This window comes from Dermacentor albipictus, chromosome 2 (assembly GCF_038994185.2).
Source record: "Dermacentor albipictus isolate Rhodes 1998 colony chromosome 2, USDA_Dalb.pri_finalv2, whole genome shotgun sequence".
NCBI classification, from domain to species: domain Eukaryota; kingdom Metazoa; phylum Arthropoda; class Arachnida; order Ixodida; family Ixodidae; genus Dermacentor; species Dermacentor albipictus.
The window spans coordinates 7,336,085-7,352,362 of NC_091822.1; the positions used below are offsets into that span (position 1 = coordinate 7,336,085).

The 16,278-nt window shown below is 48.4% G+C and overlaps 1 long non-coding RNA gene across 1 annotated transcript in view; it reads right to left on the minus strand.

Annotated features, from left to right (window-relative positions):
* Nucleotides 1-844: 844 nt before the first annotated feature.
* LOC135913210 (uncharacterized) overlaps nt 845-16,278 on the minus strand; it is a 67,567-nt gene continuing 52,133 nt past the window's right edge. Inside the window, exon 3 of the long non-coding RNA XR_010567902.1 lies at nt 845-1,489. This is a non-coding gene — a long non-coding RNA (uncharacterized lncRNA). The remainder of the gene's footprint in view (nt 1,490-16,278) is intronic.

The following is a 16,278-nucleotide window of genomic DNA, read 5'->3' on the forward strand; positions in this document are numbered from 1 at the left end:
TGGTGAACATGCACTACACCCATCTTAAGATTGTGGCTGGTATCAAGTACAACCAATCTCTTTGCCAGTTGCCCTTTCATTTCATGCTTTCAACTACTTTTGATTACGAGATCGCCAGCAATTTTGCACTTCCTGTGCGGTGTTTTACGCACAACTGAATAGTCCTATTCACTGTTTGCACGCTTCGAGTTGTTAATTTGGCCTAGCTCTTTGGTCTACTAGGGTGTTGGTTAGTGAAGGTTGTAAAATGAGAGCCAGCGTTGATCCCGTATTTAATTCGCTCAATATTCATTCAAAGCTAATGCTTTCTTTCGGCGGAACTCGTATGTTTCTCTTTGACCTGCGCACTAATCTCGAATGTATAATTTTTTTTTATTTCGAAACACAAATCTTAGACAACGGCAACAATAATTACCACTGCTGCTAGCATCATTACTAGTACTGCTACTACTACTACTTCAACCCTGAAGGAAAGAAAGCGTGGTGAAGCATTTTTGACGTACTTCCTATGTAGCAGACAAAGCTCTCTCCACATGCAATGCTAATGAAAAAGAATAAAAAAGAGCCCAATAATTATTCTTGTGTTTTCATTTCTGCAAGAGTTATCACCAACTGTAGCCCAACTGCGTCTTCATCGCTGAAAAGCTCATGCAAGTAAACTTCGTCATTACAAAACTTGGAAGATTTATCTATAACCCTTTAGGGTTGCCGAGAAATTCGCAGACCAGTTTACGTTTGCGTAGGCCAGGCATTGTCGCTGGATTCAAAACAATCAATCCTACCAAAATATGAAATAGTCCCGGTCTTTGTTGGACACGTACTGCCGTGAACATATTGCAATGAATTTAGACTGTCCCGAGCACCTTTTTATTGTACTTCTCTAGTACGTTAATCAGCAAAGTTCAATGACAAGGGCCATCGTTTGGGAAAAATCAAAATAAAGTAAACCTCCTGAATTGCTGGATTGAATCGCCGAGGCGAAGCGATGTGTCTCACTTTTGGCACAAGAAAAATTGCAGCGTCAGCGCTTCTAGCGGTTGCCTTCGCGTCCAGTTGTCCACATTCATATTAGTAAAGTCGGATGGTACGATGTGTGAAACAACGATAAAGGCGAAGGAGTCCTTCCTGTTGTGCAGTTGTATGTCTAGCAGCTATTCCAAAGCGTCAGGTACAACTAATTGATTACGTATTCCTCTATTTCACGAAGCATAAATAACGAATGAACGGACAAGTGTTCTTTTTTTAAATGGTTCATGCACAACAATTGTCTGTTCGGAAGTGGATCGCAGTATCGCATATCTTTCTGTTCTTCAGTGTGTGAGAGCGAATTGTGGTAATGGTTCCGGGACGCTCCTACGGCTTAGGTTCCGAAGCCACTCTCGGTCAGCGGTGCAGAAGCAGCGGGAGCCTTTGCAGTAGCCTGTCGACCACTCGCCATGTTCACGAACGCACTGGCGGGTGCAACGAACGCCCTCGCAGTACAGCAGCTCTGTTCGGGATATGAAAAGAAAGATATCGGCACGGCAGAGGAACAGAAGACATCTACTGTCAACGCCTTGACCCTACCACCCTCCTCCCAAAATCAGAGTGGCAATGATCCACATAAAATTGTGTCATGTTCATGATGATTCAAATAACAACAAACTGTAAAGAACCTGTGTAGGAGGCGTCAAAACGGTATGTCAGAAAATGTCGGGATTATTGCCTTATGTAGACGTTTTTGTTCAAAATATTGCAATAATTGTTTACTACAAATGTATTCAAACTAAGCACAATAATTATTATTCGTTTTTACTTCCCGCAAGCGCCATCTGAATATGAATAATTTTGCTCTCCTGGGGTTAGTTAACTTAGAACTAAATTTAGGTACACGAATGTTTTTTGCATGTCACCCCCATCCAAATTTGTTCACAGCGACCGGGATTGAAACCATGACCTCTAGCTGAGCTCTGCAAAGCCATAGCCACTGCGTTACGGCGGCGGGTACATAGAAAAGTGATGATTCTAACCAGTGCAACATGTGGCAGCCTCGCTGCATCTGTACACGAAGTGCGTAGCTGAAAATACGAGTGAACAAGTTGAATTGTTGCTGATGACAGAACTGAGGGCCACATCGTGACATTATTCGCGAATGTCACAGAGTGTGGTTCGATGCTACACCTTGTGCACTTTGCTATCGCGTGTGACCCACTTCGATGGTTCTGACAGCTGCGGCGCTATGTCGGTGGTGTGCGGCACCGGAGACTGAAAAACCCTCCCTATTTATGGTGCGAGCGTCTTCGTTGTGGGAAGTGCATATATAGTAAAAGATGGAAGCTAGTGGTGTCCCACGCTTTTTGCACTTACAAAATACCGGTAGCTGTCAAATAATATTTCTGGCTCAGGAACAATTAACCCGTATTCATACTCATAGATACTACTACGCCTAGTCAAACAATTGCTTACGACTAATAGAGACCGACTATTTGGGCAGCGTATTACGCCTAGTCACTACTATGCCAGGTCAAGCTACACGTTCAACTACTCGTGCTAGTGTGGATGTGGGCTACCCACGCAGTCGGCCTGTGCGCTTTGTTCAAATACCCATGGCAGTCGAGTACCATCTTGTCCACCTGCCAGTTCAATTACTTGTGGTGGTGGCGGGTGAGCAGCTACAGTGTGGCATTGGGAGGCGGATGCCACTATCAACGGCACTATCACGCAGACTTGGTGCATTCCATTTTGAGCATCATGCTGTGTGCTATAGTGACTGCATTTAGGAGCCATGTATTTAAGAGTCAACAGCCACCAGCGCTGTGGTGAATGAAGAGATTGTTACAGAGCAAAGAAGCTGCTCTCTAGAAGGCTGAAAGAATTATTAGCGAAATATATCTGCTGCTATCGCGGTGAATGAATCCACAGTTAGAGGAGTCAGAGGAGTCACTGCAGTCTCGTGAAATCATCAAAGGCTAACAAATTTGACTCATACAGACTCGGACACACATAATTATTTTTGTGGCCATGACTAAGTTGCTGACCTATAGTGATTTACACCAAAAAAGTAAAAAATTCAGCAAACATGAAAAGCGTCCTAAATATCGCACGGAGCTCAAATAGAAATAAGTTATCAAACAAGCCTTCACCGATGTAGCAATATATATATATATATATATATATATATATATATATATATATATATATATATATACATTCTCTCATTCTTTGCTTTTGTGTTTGTTAGAGCACCTAGAAACTTTCCTTTCAGACAATATTACCTGCTATGCAGGAAACATTCCATCGTCTGAGCATAGAGAGAAAGTGGCTTACAGGTTTTCACATGTAAGACGTGAAAACTTTAAATCCGCAAACGTGGCTTCCTAGCCAAGGCGTTGTGCCATTGAGCAAAACGTCCCCCCTGTTGCCGCCTTTCACTAAGGGTGAAATGCAAACAAGCTCATTGGGTTGAGGATTGGCCGAGTTGGTATTGCATTCTAAAACTGGTACAGCAGAAGATACGAAGGAGGAAACAAGCCGAGCCGGCCAAACAAGCTCCTTTACTTTTATTTGATGCACTTTAAAGAAACTCAAGTGAGGAAAATTATTCTGGAGGCCTTTATCATGGGTCTGTCATACTTTACTGCACTCCTTCGGCATTCGGAATACCATATTTCTTTAGGGCATGAGTATTCTACTTCTTGGGTAGCTATATAATATATCTGAAAAATTTAACTAGTGTTTTAGCAAGTAACCTTGTCAGGTTAGTAGTTTTCATTTCAATAACTATAAGACCCTTGAAAACCTCGAACAAGCAATCAAGAGTTCATTAGCCCTGCACTTCTTTGCCCCGACATTATTTCTAAGAAAACCATGGTGTAATATTTTCGTCTAAATTTCACACTTGTACCATTTTTTATAATGTATATATATATATATATATATATATATATATATATATATATATATATATAGACGAGAAGAAAGGGGGTTAACCGAGGGGCCCGATATTTAATAGTCAAATAATGAGAAGCCAACAAACACTGACACCAAGTACAACATAGGGGAAATTGCATGTGCTTAATAAATGAAATAAAGTAATGATAAATTAATGGAAATTAAAGTGGATGAAAAAACAACTTGCCGCAGGTGGGAACCGAACCCACAACCTTCGCATGTCGCGTGCGATGCTCTACCAATTGAGCTACCGCGGCGGCGTTTCCCCATCCACTTTCTTGGGTATTTATGTGTACTAGTAGAACCCTGGGAGTGTTAGCCAGCGCCCCCACTCACAGGCCTTGGCGGCGGACGTGGAACGTCTTTTTTTGCCGCAGGCGTCACGAGAACGTGATCTTTTCGGGTGAAGGCAACTGGTCAATAAACCCACATATGCTACCTGAAGGCATCAATGTTGCCGGATTCGAGACCCTCGTTATGTAATAGACGAGAAGAAAGGGGGTTAACCGAGGCGCCCGATATTTAATAGTCAAATAATGAGAAGCCAACAAACACTGACACCAAGTACAACATAGGGGAAATTGCATGTGCTTAATAAATGAAATAAAGTATTGATAAATTAATGGAAATTAAAGTGGATGAAAAAACAACTTGCCGCAGGTGGGAACCGAACCCACAACCTTCGCATGTCGCGTGCGATGCTCTACCAATTGAGCTACCGCGGCGGCGTTTCCCCATCCATTTTCTTGGGTATTTATGTGTACTAGTAGAACCCTGGGAGTGTTAGCCAGCGCCCCCACTCACAGGCCTTGGCGGCGGACGTGGAACGTCCGCCGTGGAACACTCCCAGGGTTCTACTAGTACACATAAATACCCAAGAAAGTGGATGGGGAAACGCCGCCGCGGTAGCTCAATTGGTAGAGCATCGCACGCGACATGCGAAGGTTGTGGGTTCGGTTCCCACCTGCGGCAAGTTGTTTTTTCATCCGCTTTAATTTCCAATTATTTATCATTACTTTATTTCATTTATTAAGCACATGCAATTTCCCCTATGTTGTACTTGGTGTCAGTGTTTGTTGGCTTCTCATTATTTGACTATTAAATATCGGGCCCCTCGGTTAACCCCCTTTCTTCTCGTCTATTACATAACGAGGGTCTCGAATCCGGCAACATTGATGCCTTCAGGTAGCATATGTGGGTTTATTGACCAGTTGCCTTCACCCGAAAAGATCATGTTCTCGTGACGCCTGCGGCAAAAAAAGACGTTCCACGTCCGCCGCCAAGGCCTGTGAGTGGGGGCGCTGGCTAACACTCCCAGGGTTCTACTAGTACACATAAATACCCAAGAAAGTGGATGGGGAAACGCCGCCGCGGTAGCTCAATTGGTAGAGCATCGCACGCGACATGCGAAGGTTGTGGGTTCGGTTCCCACCTGCGGCAAGTTGTTTTTTCATCCACTTTAATTTCCATTAATTTATCATTACTTTATTTCATTTATTAGGCACATGCAATTTCCCCTATGTTGTACTTGGTGTCAGTCTTTGTTGGCTTCTCATTATGTGACTCTATATATATATATATATATATATATATATATATATATATATGTATATATATGCATCAAATTTTGGCTGCCCTAGTTCGCCTACTCTTCAGTCGTCCTCAGTTGCATTTCCCTTCTCTTCGTACCCATTCTGTAGCCCTAATGGTCTAGCGGTTATCTAACCTGCGTGTTACATGACCTGTCCAGCTGCATTTTTTTTCTCTTGATGTCAGTTGCAGTATCGATATACCCATTAGCTCTCTGATCCAAATCGCCCTCTTTCTGTATCCTAACGTTATGCGTAGCAATGAACGTTCGATCACTCTTTGCGCGGTCCTTAAATTGTTCTCAAGCTTCTTTTTCAGTCTCCGAGCCTCTGCCCCTTATGTCAGCACTGGTAAAATGCACTGATTCTACAGCTTCCTTTTCAATGATAATTGTAAGCTGCCAGTCAGGAGTTGGCGATGCCTGCCGTATGCGATCCTAGCCATTTTATTGTTCTGTGAATTTCCCTCTCATGATCAGGGTTCCCTGTGATTAATTGACCTAGGCAAACAACTTGGCAGCAGCGGGGGCAGCGAAGAGCACGCCTGAATCGTCTTTCTTGTCACCGCAGATAAGCCCATCAAACAAGCCACAGCTGCTGCTTGCCGCGGATCAACGTGCCTACGTTGGGGGTGTGGCAGCAGTATATTGTGGAATCTGCACCACTGTGCCGCCACCAGGGGCCAACGAAGCCTACATAAACCGGACATCATCGCGTGCCGGACCACTAGGCACCAGCGGGGGCAGCGAACAGCACGCCTGAAACGTCTTTCTTGTCGCCGCAGATAAGCCCATAAAACAAGCCACAGCTGCTGCTTGCCGCGGATCCACGTGCCTACGTTGGGGGTGTGGCAGCAGTATATTGTGGAATCTGCACCACTGTGCCGCCACCAGGGGCCAACGAAGCCTACATAAACCGGACATCATCGCGTGCCGGACCACTAGGCACCAGCGGGGGCAGCGAACAGCACGCCTGAAACGTCTTTCTTGTCGCCGCAGATAAGCCCATAAAACAAGCCACAGCTGCTGCTTGCCGCGGATCCACGTGCCTACGTTGGTGGTGTGGCAGCAGTTTATTGTGGAATCTGCACCACTGTACCGCCACCAGGGGCCATCGAAGCCTACATAAACCGGACATCATCGCGCGCCGGACCACTTGGCACCAGCGGGGTCAGCGAAGAGCACGCCTGAAACGTCTTTCTTGTCGCCGCAGATAAGCACATCAAACAAGCCACAGCTGCTGCTTGCCGCGGATCCACGTGCCTACGTTGGTGGTGTGGCAGCAGTTTATTGTGGAATCTGCACCACTGTACCACCACCAGGGGCCATCGAAGCCTACATAAACCGGACATCATCGCGCGCCGCACCACTTGGCACCAGCGGGGTCAGCGAAGAGCACGCCTGAAACGTCTTTCTTGTCGCCGCAGATAAGCACATCAAACAAGCCACAGCTGCTGCTTGCCGCGGATCCACGTGCCTACGTTGGTGGTGTGGCAGCAGTTTATTGTGGAATCTGCACCACTGTACCGCCACCAGGGGCCATCGAAGCCTACATAAACCGGACATCATCGCGTGCCGGACCACTAGGCACCAGCGGGGGCAGCGAACAGCACGCCTGAAACGTCTTTCTTGTCGCCGCAGATAAGCCCATAAAACAAGCCACAGCTGCTGCTTGCCGCGGATCCACGTGCCTACGTTGGTGGTGTGGCAGCAGTTTATTGTGGAATCTGCACCACTGTACCGCCACCAGGGGCCATCGAAGCCTACATAAACCGGACATCATCGCGCGCCGGACCACTTGGCACCAGCGGGGTCAGCGAAGAGCACGCCTGAAACGTCTTTCTTGTCGCCGCAGATAAGCACATCAAACAAGCCACAGCTGCTGCTTGCCGCGGATCCTCGTGCCTACGTTGGTGGTGTGGCAGCAGTTTATTGTGGAATCTGCACCACTGTACCACCACCAGGGGCCATCGAAGCCTACATAAACCGGACATCATCGCGCGCCGGACCACTTGGCACCAGCGGGGTCAGCGAAGAGCACGCCTGAAACGTCTTTCTTGTCGCCGCAGATAAGCACATCAAACAAGCCACAGCTGCTGCTTGCCGCGGATGCACGTGCCTACGTCGGTGGTGTGGCAGCAGTTTATTGTGGAATCTGCACCACTGTACCGCCACCAGGGGCCATCGAAGCCTACATAAACCGGACATCATCGCGCGCCGGACCACTTGGCACCAGCGGGGTCAGCGAAGAGCACGCCTGAAACGTCTTTCTTGTCGCCGCAGATAAGCACATCAAACAAGCCACAGCTGCTGCTTGCCGCGGATCCACGTGCTTACGGTGGGGGTGTGGCAACAGTTTATTGTGGAATCTGCACCACTGTACCGCCACCAGGGGCCATCGAAGCCTACATAAACCGGACATCATCGCGCGCCGGACCACTTGGCACCAGCGGGGTCAGCGAAGAGCACGCCTGAAACGTCTTTCTTGTCGCCGCAGATAAGCACATCAAACAAGCCACAGCTGCTGCTTGCCGCGGATCCACGTGCCTACGTTGGTGGTGTGGCAGCAGTTTATTGTGGAATCTGCACCAATGTACCACCACCAGGGGCCATCGAAGCCTACATAAACCGGACATCATCGCGCGCCGGACCACTTGGCACCAGCAGGGTCAGCGAAAAGCACGCCTGAAACGTCTTTCTTGTCGCCGCAGATAAGCACATCAAACAAGCCACAGCTGCTGCTTGCCGCGGATCCACGTGCCTACGTTGGTGGTGTGGCAGCAGTTTATTGTGGAATCTGCACCACTGTACCGCCACCAGGGGCCATCGAAGCCTACATAAACCGGACATCATCGCGTGCCGGACCACTAGGCACCAGCGGGGGCAGCGAACAGCACGCCTGAAACGTCTTTCTTGTCGCCGCAGATAAGCCCATAAAACAAGCCACAGCTGCTGCTTGCCGCGGATCCACGTGCCTACGTTGGGGGTGTGGCAGCAGTATATTGTGGAATCTGCACCACTGTGCCGCCACCAGGGGCCAACGAAGCCTACATAAACCGGACATCATCGCGTGCCGGACCACTAGGCACCAGCGGGGGCAGCGAACAGCACGCCTGAAACGTCTTTCTTGTCGCCGCAGATAAGCCCATAAAACAAGCCACAGCTGCTGCTTGCCGCGGATCCACGTGCCTACGTTGGTGGTGTGGCAGCAGTTTATTGTGGAATCTGCACCACTGTACCGCCACCAGGGGCCATCGAAGCCTACATAAGCCGGACATCATCGCGCGCCGGACCACTTGGCACCAGCGGGGTCAGCGAAGAGCACGCCTGAAACGTCTTTCTTGTCGCCGCAGATAAGCACATCAAACAAGCCACAGCTGCTGCTTGCCGCGGATCCACGTGCCTACGTTGGTGGTGTGGCAGCAGTTTATTGTGGAATCTGCACCACTGTACCACCACCAGGGGCCATCGAAGCCTACATAAACCGGACATCATCGCGCGCCGGACCACTTGGCACCAGCGGGGTCAGCGAAGAGCACGCCTGAAACGTCTTTCTTGTCGCCGCAGATAAGCACATCAAACAAGCCACAGCTGCTGCTTGCCGCGGATCCATGTGCCTACGTTGGTGGTGTGGCAGCAGTTTATTGTGGAATCTGCACCACTGTACCGCCACCAGGGGCCATCGAAGCCTACATAAACCGGACATCATCGCGTGCCGGACCACTAGGCACCAGCGGGGGCAGCGAACAGCACGCCTGAAACGTCTTTCTTGTCGCCGCAGATAAGCCCATAAAACAAGCCACAGCTGCTGCTTGCCGCGGATCCACGTGCCTACGTTGGTGGTGTGGCAGCAGTTTATTGTGGAATCTGCACCACTGTACCGCCACCAGGGGCCATCGAAGCCTACATAAACCGGACATCATCGCGCGCCGGACCACTTGGCACCAGCGGGGTCAGCGAAGAGCACGCCTGAAACGTCTTTCTTGTCGCCGCAGATAAGCACATCAAACAAGCCACAGCTGCTGCTTGCCGCGGATCCACGTGCCTACGTTGGTGGTGTGGCAGCAGTTTATTGTGGAATCTGCACCACTGTACCACCACCAGGGGCCATCGAAGCCTACATAAAGCGGACATCATCGCGCGCCGGACCACTTGGCACCAGCGGGGTCAGCGAAGAGCACGCCTGAAACGTCTTTCTTGTCGCCGCAGATAAGCACATCAAACAAGCCACAGCTGCTGCTTGCCGCGGATCCACGTGCCTACGTTGGTGGTGTGGCAGCAGTTTATTGTGGAATCTGCACCACTGTACCGCCACCAGGGGCCATCGAAGCCTACATAAACCGGACATCATCGCGCGCCGGACCACTTGGCACCAGCGGGGTCAGCGAAGAGCACGCCTGAAACGTCTTTCTTGTCGCCGCAGATAAGCACATCAAACAAGCCACAGCTGCTGCTTGCCGCGGATCCACGTGCTTACGGTGGGGGTGTGGCAACAGTTTATTGTGGAATCTGCACCACTGTACCGCCACCAGGGGCCATCGAAGCCTACATAAACCGGACATCATCGCGCGCCGGACCACTTGGCACCAGCGGGGTCAGCGAAGAGCACGCCTGAAACGTCTTTCTTGTCGCCGCAGATAAGCACATCAAACAAGCCACAGCTGCTGCTTGCCGCGGATCCACGTGCCTACGTTGGTGGTGTGGCAGCAGTTTATTGTGGAATCTGCACCACTGTACCACCACCAGGGGCCATCGAAGCCTACATAAACCGGACATCATCGCGCGCCGGACCACTTGGCACCAGCGGGGTCAGCGAAAAGCACGCCTGAAACGTCTTTCTTGTCGCCGCAGATAAGCACATCAAACAAGCCACAGCTGCTGCTTGCCGCGGATCCACGTGCCTACGGTGGGGGTGTGGCAACACTTTATTGTGGAATCTGCACCACTGTACCGCCACCAGGGGCCATCGAAGCCTACATAAACCGGACATCATCGCGCGCCGGACCACTTGGCACCAGCGGGGTCAGCGAAGAGCACGCCTGAAACGTCTTTCTTGTCGCCGCAGATAAGCACATCAAACAAGCCACAGCTGCTGCTTGCCGCGGATCCACGTGCCTACGTTGGTGGTGTGGCAGCAGTTTATTGTGGAATCTGCACCACTGTACCACCACCAGGGGCCATCGAAGCCTACATAAACCGGACATCATCGCGCGCCGGACCACTTGGCACCAGCGGGGGCAGCGAACAGCACGCCTGAAACGTCTTTCTTGTCGCCGCAGATAAGCACATCAAACAAGCCACAGCTGCTGCTTGCCGCGGATCCACGTGCCTACGGTGGGGGTGTGGCAACAGTTTATTGTGGGAATCTGCACCACTGTACCACCACCAGGGGCCATCGAAGCCTACATGAACCGGACATCATCGCGCGCCGGACCACATGGCACCAGCGGGGGCAGCGAAGAGCACGCCTGAAACGTCTTTCTTGTCGCCGCAGATAAGCACATCAAACAAGCCACAGCTGCTGCTTGCCGCGGATCCACATGCCTACGGTGGGGGTGTGGCAACAGTTTATTGTGGAATCTGCACCACTGTACCGCCACCAGGGGCCATCGAAGCCTACATGAACCGGACATCATCGCGCGCCGGACCACTTGGCACCAGCGGGGGCAGCGAAGAGCACGCCTGAAACGTCTTGTCGCCGCAGATAAGCCCATAAAACAAGCCACAGCTGCTGCTTGCCGCGGATCCACGTGCCTACGGTGGGGGTGTGGCAACAGTTTATTGTGGAATCTGCACCACTGTACCACCACCAGGGGCCATCGAAGCCTACATGAACCGGACATCATCGCGCGCCGGACCACTTGGCACCAGCGGGGGCAGCGAAGAGCACGCCTGAAACGTCTTTCTTGTCGCCGCAGATAAGCACATCAAACAAACCACAGCTGCTGCTTGCCGCGGATCCACGTGCCTACGGTGGGGGTGTGGCAACAGTTTATTGTGGAATCTGCACCCACTGTACCGCCACCAGGGGCCATCGAAGCCTACATGAACCGGACATCATCGCGCGCCGGACCACTTGGCACCAGCGGGGTCAGCGAAGAGCACGCCTGAAACGTCTTTCTTGTCGCCGCAGATAAGCACATCAAACAAGCCACAGCTGCTGCTTGCCGCGGATCCACGTGCCTACGTTGGTGGTGTGGCAGCAGTTTATTGTGGAATCTGCACCACTGTACCACCACCAGGGGCCATCGAAGCCTACATAAACCGGACATCATCGCGCGCCGGACCACTTGGCACCAGCGGGGTCAGCGAAGAGCACGCCTGAAACGTCTTTCTTGTCGCCGCAGATAAGCACATCAAACAAGCCACAGCTGCTGCTTGCCGCGGATCCACGTGCCTACGGTGGGGGTGTGGCAACAGTTTATTGTGGAATCTGCACCACTGTACCACCACCAGGGGCCATCGAAGCCTACATGAACCGGACATCATCGCGCGCCGGACCACTTGGCACCAGCGGGGGCAGCGAAGATAACGCCTGAAACGTCTTTCTTGTCGCCGCAGATAAGCACATCAAACAAGCCACAGCTGCTGCTTGCCGCGGATCCACGTGCCTACGGTGGGGGTGTGGCAACAGTTTATTGTGGAATCTGCACCACTGTACCACCACCAGGGGCCATCGAAGCCTACATGAACCGGACATCATCGCGCGGCGGACCATTTGGCACCAGCGGGGGCAGCGAAGAGCACGCCTGAAACGTCTTGTCGCCGCAGATAAGCCCATAAAACAAGCCACAGCTGCTGCTTGCCGCGGATCCACGTGCCTACGGTGGGAGTGTGGCAACAGTATCTTCTGGGATCTGCACCACTGTACCGCCACCAGGGGCCATTGAAGCCTACATAAACCAGACATCATCGTGCGCCGGACCACTTGGCAGCAGCGGGGGCAGCGAAGAGCACGCCTAAAACGTCTTTCTTGTCACCGCAGGTTGGTGTTTCCTCTCGAGCTGGTTTTTAACATGTGTTTGCTGCCGCTGCTGCCACCCTGATATTCCTGCTGTGTGTGCTCTTTTTAGGTACTTTGTTCGTATACCCGTAGCATATTCCTGCTCTGGTGTGTGCTTTAAGTAATTTATTCGTGCAATCAAAGTGTGGGATGACCACTGATGCCTGCTTTTTCTGTAAGGATACGTTCGCGTCAGGTGAAAGTTTTGTATTATGTGATGACTGTAACCATCCATACAACTGGGAACGTGTGCTGCGCTCACAGAGAAACAATACAAAAAGACAGCAAAACAGAAATGGGTTTGCGCAACGTGCAAAACTATGAAGCGCAAAGGAGGGAACCTGCATGAAGAGATGGCTAATGAGGAGGCAGCAGAGATAGGGTCAATCCTAGTTAGCATAAACAAAAATCTTGATGAATTGATGCCACTAAAAGAGACTGTGCCAAACATGGAAAGATCAGTTCAGCTGATCTCGGAAAAATATGACGAAGTTCTAGAGCGACTGGCCACTCGAGAAAAGGACGCAAAAGAAATGCGCAAGAGACTGGAAGCCTTTCAACTAAAAGCACAGAGAACAGAAGCCAAAAATGAAAAACTACGAAGTGAAATTAACGACCTTGAGTGGCTAGGCAGAAGGCTAAACCTTGAATTTCACGGAATTCAGGTATCCACTGATGAAGATCTCTTAAGCAAAGTGAATTCTGTGGCCGATGTGATCGGTGTGTCCAGGCTTGAAGATACAGACATTGATGCTATTCACAGATTGCCGTCGAAACTTGATAAAATTCCTGGAATTGTCGTCAGCTAGGCAAGGCAAGCAGTGAGGGATCTGTGGTTTGAAAAAAGGCATAAACTGAAGGAGAGCAAATGTAGCGCTTCCATTCTATAAAACTTGACAAACCATAACCGTCAATTGCTACAACAAACAAAACACTGGGTGAAGCAAAATGCGCACCAGTACGTCTGGCACAGAAATGGTGGAATTATAGTGCGGAAAGCCAATGGTGATTCAGTGATTGTAGGGCGCAGTGCACTTGATCTTTCTACATGATTGTTCTTATTGCGTTATAGCCATGTGTATGAAAGACATTTTTGATGTTTGCCATGGCTAATCGCAGTTACTTTCTTCCTGATGAGGTAAGCACAGTTGTAGCAAGTTATAAGAAAACTTCCCTCAAATGTCTTCACTTAAACACCCGTTCACTGTGTAACAAGGAAACCGAAGTTGGCGCTTTTATTTCTAGCTTTTCTTTTTTGTTTGGTGTCGTCATGTTAAGGGAAACTTGGTGTAAAGAGGGCCAAAATGACTGCACATTCTCCTCTTATCAGTCGTTTTCGTTAAATCAATTCACGCGTCGTGGTGGTGGTGTTATGTTGCTGATAAAGCCCGGTGTCAATTGTGAACTGCTTGATTCGTTTTGCGTTGTTTGCAATGACTTTGAAATACTCTCAGGACGTGTGAACAAACACGTATTTTCTGTTTGCTATCGGCCTCCTGATGGAAATGCTCCGAACTTCCCTCACTTTTATAAGCAATTCCCGGATTTCATTTCTAACAATGGTTAATGTGTGATTTCGGGTGGTGATTTTAATATTGATATGCTGGCAAATACTAATCTGCAAAAAGCAATGGAAACGCTCATTATCTCAAATGGGTGTGAGAATACAATTACATTACCCACAAGAGTAACAAAAGACTGTGAAACATTACTTGACCTTTTCATAACAAACATTGACAAAACGAGCATCACTACGGCAGTTGTATCACCCGATCTTAGTGTTCACCTACCGATAATTCTCATGATACAGAAACACAATATGGAATCCTGTAAAATCCGACAGCACGTTGCTTGTCAACCCATTACGAAGGCTGGTCTAGACAGTTTTTGAAACGAAATACTGCAGTCTGACATTGAATGGCTTCTGGAAATAGAAAATGCTGACGACGCATAAAACAGGTTTATTAATAAAATAACGGAGATTTATAAGAAACATATCCCGCTAAAAACGTTTACACTGCGTAGAAATATTCGTAAGCCCTGGATTACACCCGCATTGCGCAGCAAAATTAACAAGAACTCGCTTTACTATAGTTTTGTTAAAACAAAGATCAGAATATTCTCAAGAAATATAAAACATATCGAAATAAGCTAAACAAGGAGATTAGAACGAGCAGATCTCGTTGCCTTTACTCTGAATTCGAGAGTTGTCTATACAAAAGTGATCGACTGTGGAAAAAACTAAATACCTTTATAAGGCCTAGAAAATCAATACCGGGTATCTGGAAATTATCATTGGATGGCAGAGAAGTAAGCGGCAACGCACTTGCCAATTCTTTTATTGATCACTTCCTTCAGTATTCTGATTGTGGAGTATTCAATGAGTTCATCGACTTCATGCCTGCTCACAACCAACGTTGCGCTTTTCTCAGTCCAGTAACCGGATCCGAGGCGATGTGAGTTTTTTCCTCTCTTAAAAGAGTCCAAGCTATGACGCAGAAATTATGCAAATTCGTCCGATTAAATATGTTCTTGACATTCTGTATCCCTATATACCTTACATTTTTAACATCTGCTTGTCGAGTGCCGTATTTCCGATAAGAATGCAAATTGCAAAACTGACTGTACTGTTCAAAAAGGGTGATGCGAATGACATGGGTAATTATCGACGAATTTCTGTACTACCCATATTCTCTAAGGGATCGGAGAAAGTTATCCATATTCGAATGTCCAGCTTCCTTGATAAACACAGTTTTATCTTCAGCACAATGCGTTGGCGGGCTAGTTGGTGCGAATCCATGAATACTTTTCTTACTTTGCTTTGCTTACGACACACACAAGAAAGACGACAGGACAAGGTGCCTTGTCCTGTCGTCTTTCTTGTGTGTGTCCTTTTACGCTAAACAAAGCATTCACAATTTAATCTCCCCTGCACAGTTTGGATTCAGCAAAAACAAATCAACTGAAATGGCATTACTTGAACAGAAAGAATTTATTTTAACAGTTTTGAAAAACAAATGTTAGGACTGGGTATTTATGTGGATTTTTCTAAAGCCTTTGACTGTATTCATCACTGTACACTACTTAAAAAACTTGAAAGATGTGGAATCCGCGGACATTTCCTGCAATTATTTCAGTCATACCTTAGTCACCGGCAACAGTTTGTAAAAATTGAATCATATCAATCTGATAAAAATCTATTATTAGAGGTGGTCCCCAAGCGAACATTCTGGGTCCACTGCTCTTTAATATTTACATCAATGACCTTACAAATATCTGTACAAAATCAAAATATATTTTATATACGGATGACGCCAGTATTTTTATAACAGCTCCCGATAGTTATCCGTTGGTAAGTGCAGCAAACTCGCTCCATATACACCTGAAAAAATGGTCAATAGCAAACCAGCTGAACATCAATGTTATTAAAACAAAATTTGTTATACTTAGGCCGAAATCGAAACACTTCAACGCTCCAGCAAACTTAACATATGGGGGCGAATCCCTACAAATAATTGACCAGATTAAAATCCTTGGCGTAAGGTTTTCCGGTAATATGCTTTGGGATAACCACATTGACACTGTTTTGGCGTCTTATCTCGCCTAAGAACATACCTGCCATTCAAGGTCAAGCTTCTTCTCTATAATTCGCTTTTTTACTCTCACTTAAATTACTGTTTATTGGTTTGGGGCCCAACTACTCAAACTATCTTACAGAAACTTTTTGTCCTCCAGAAAAAAATGGTCAGACTGCTTC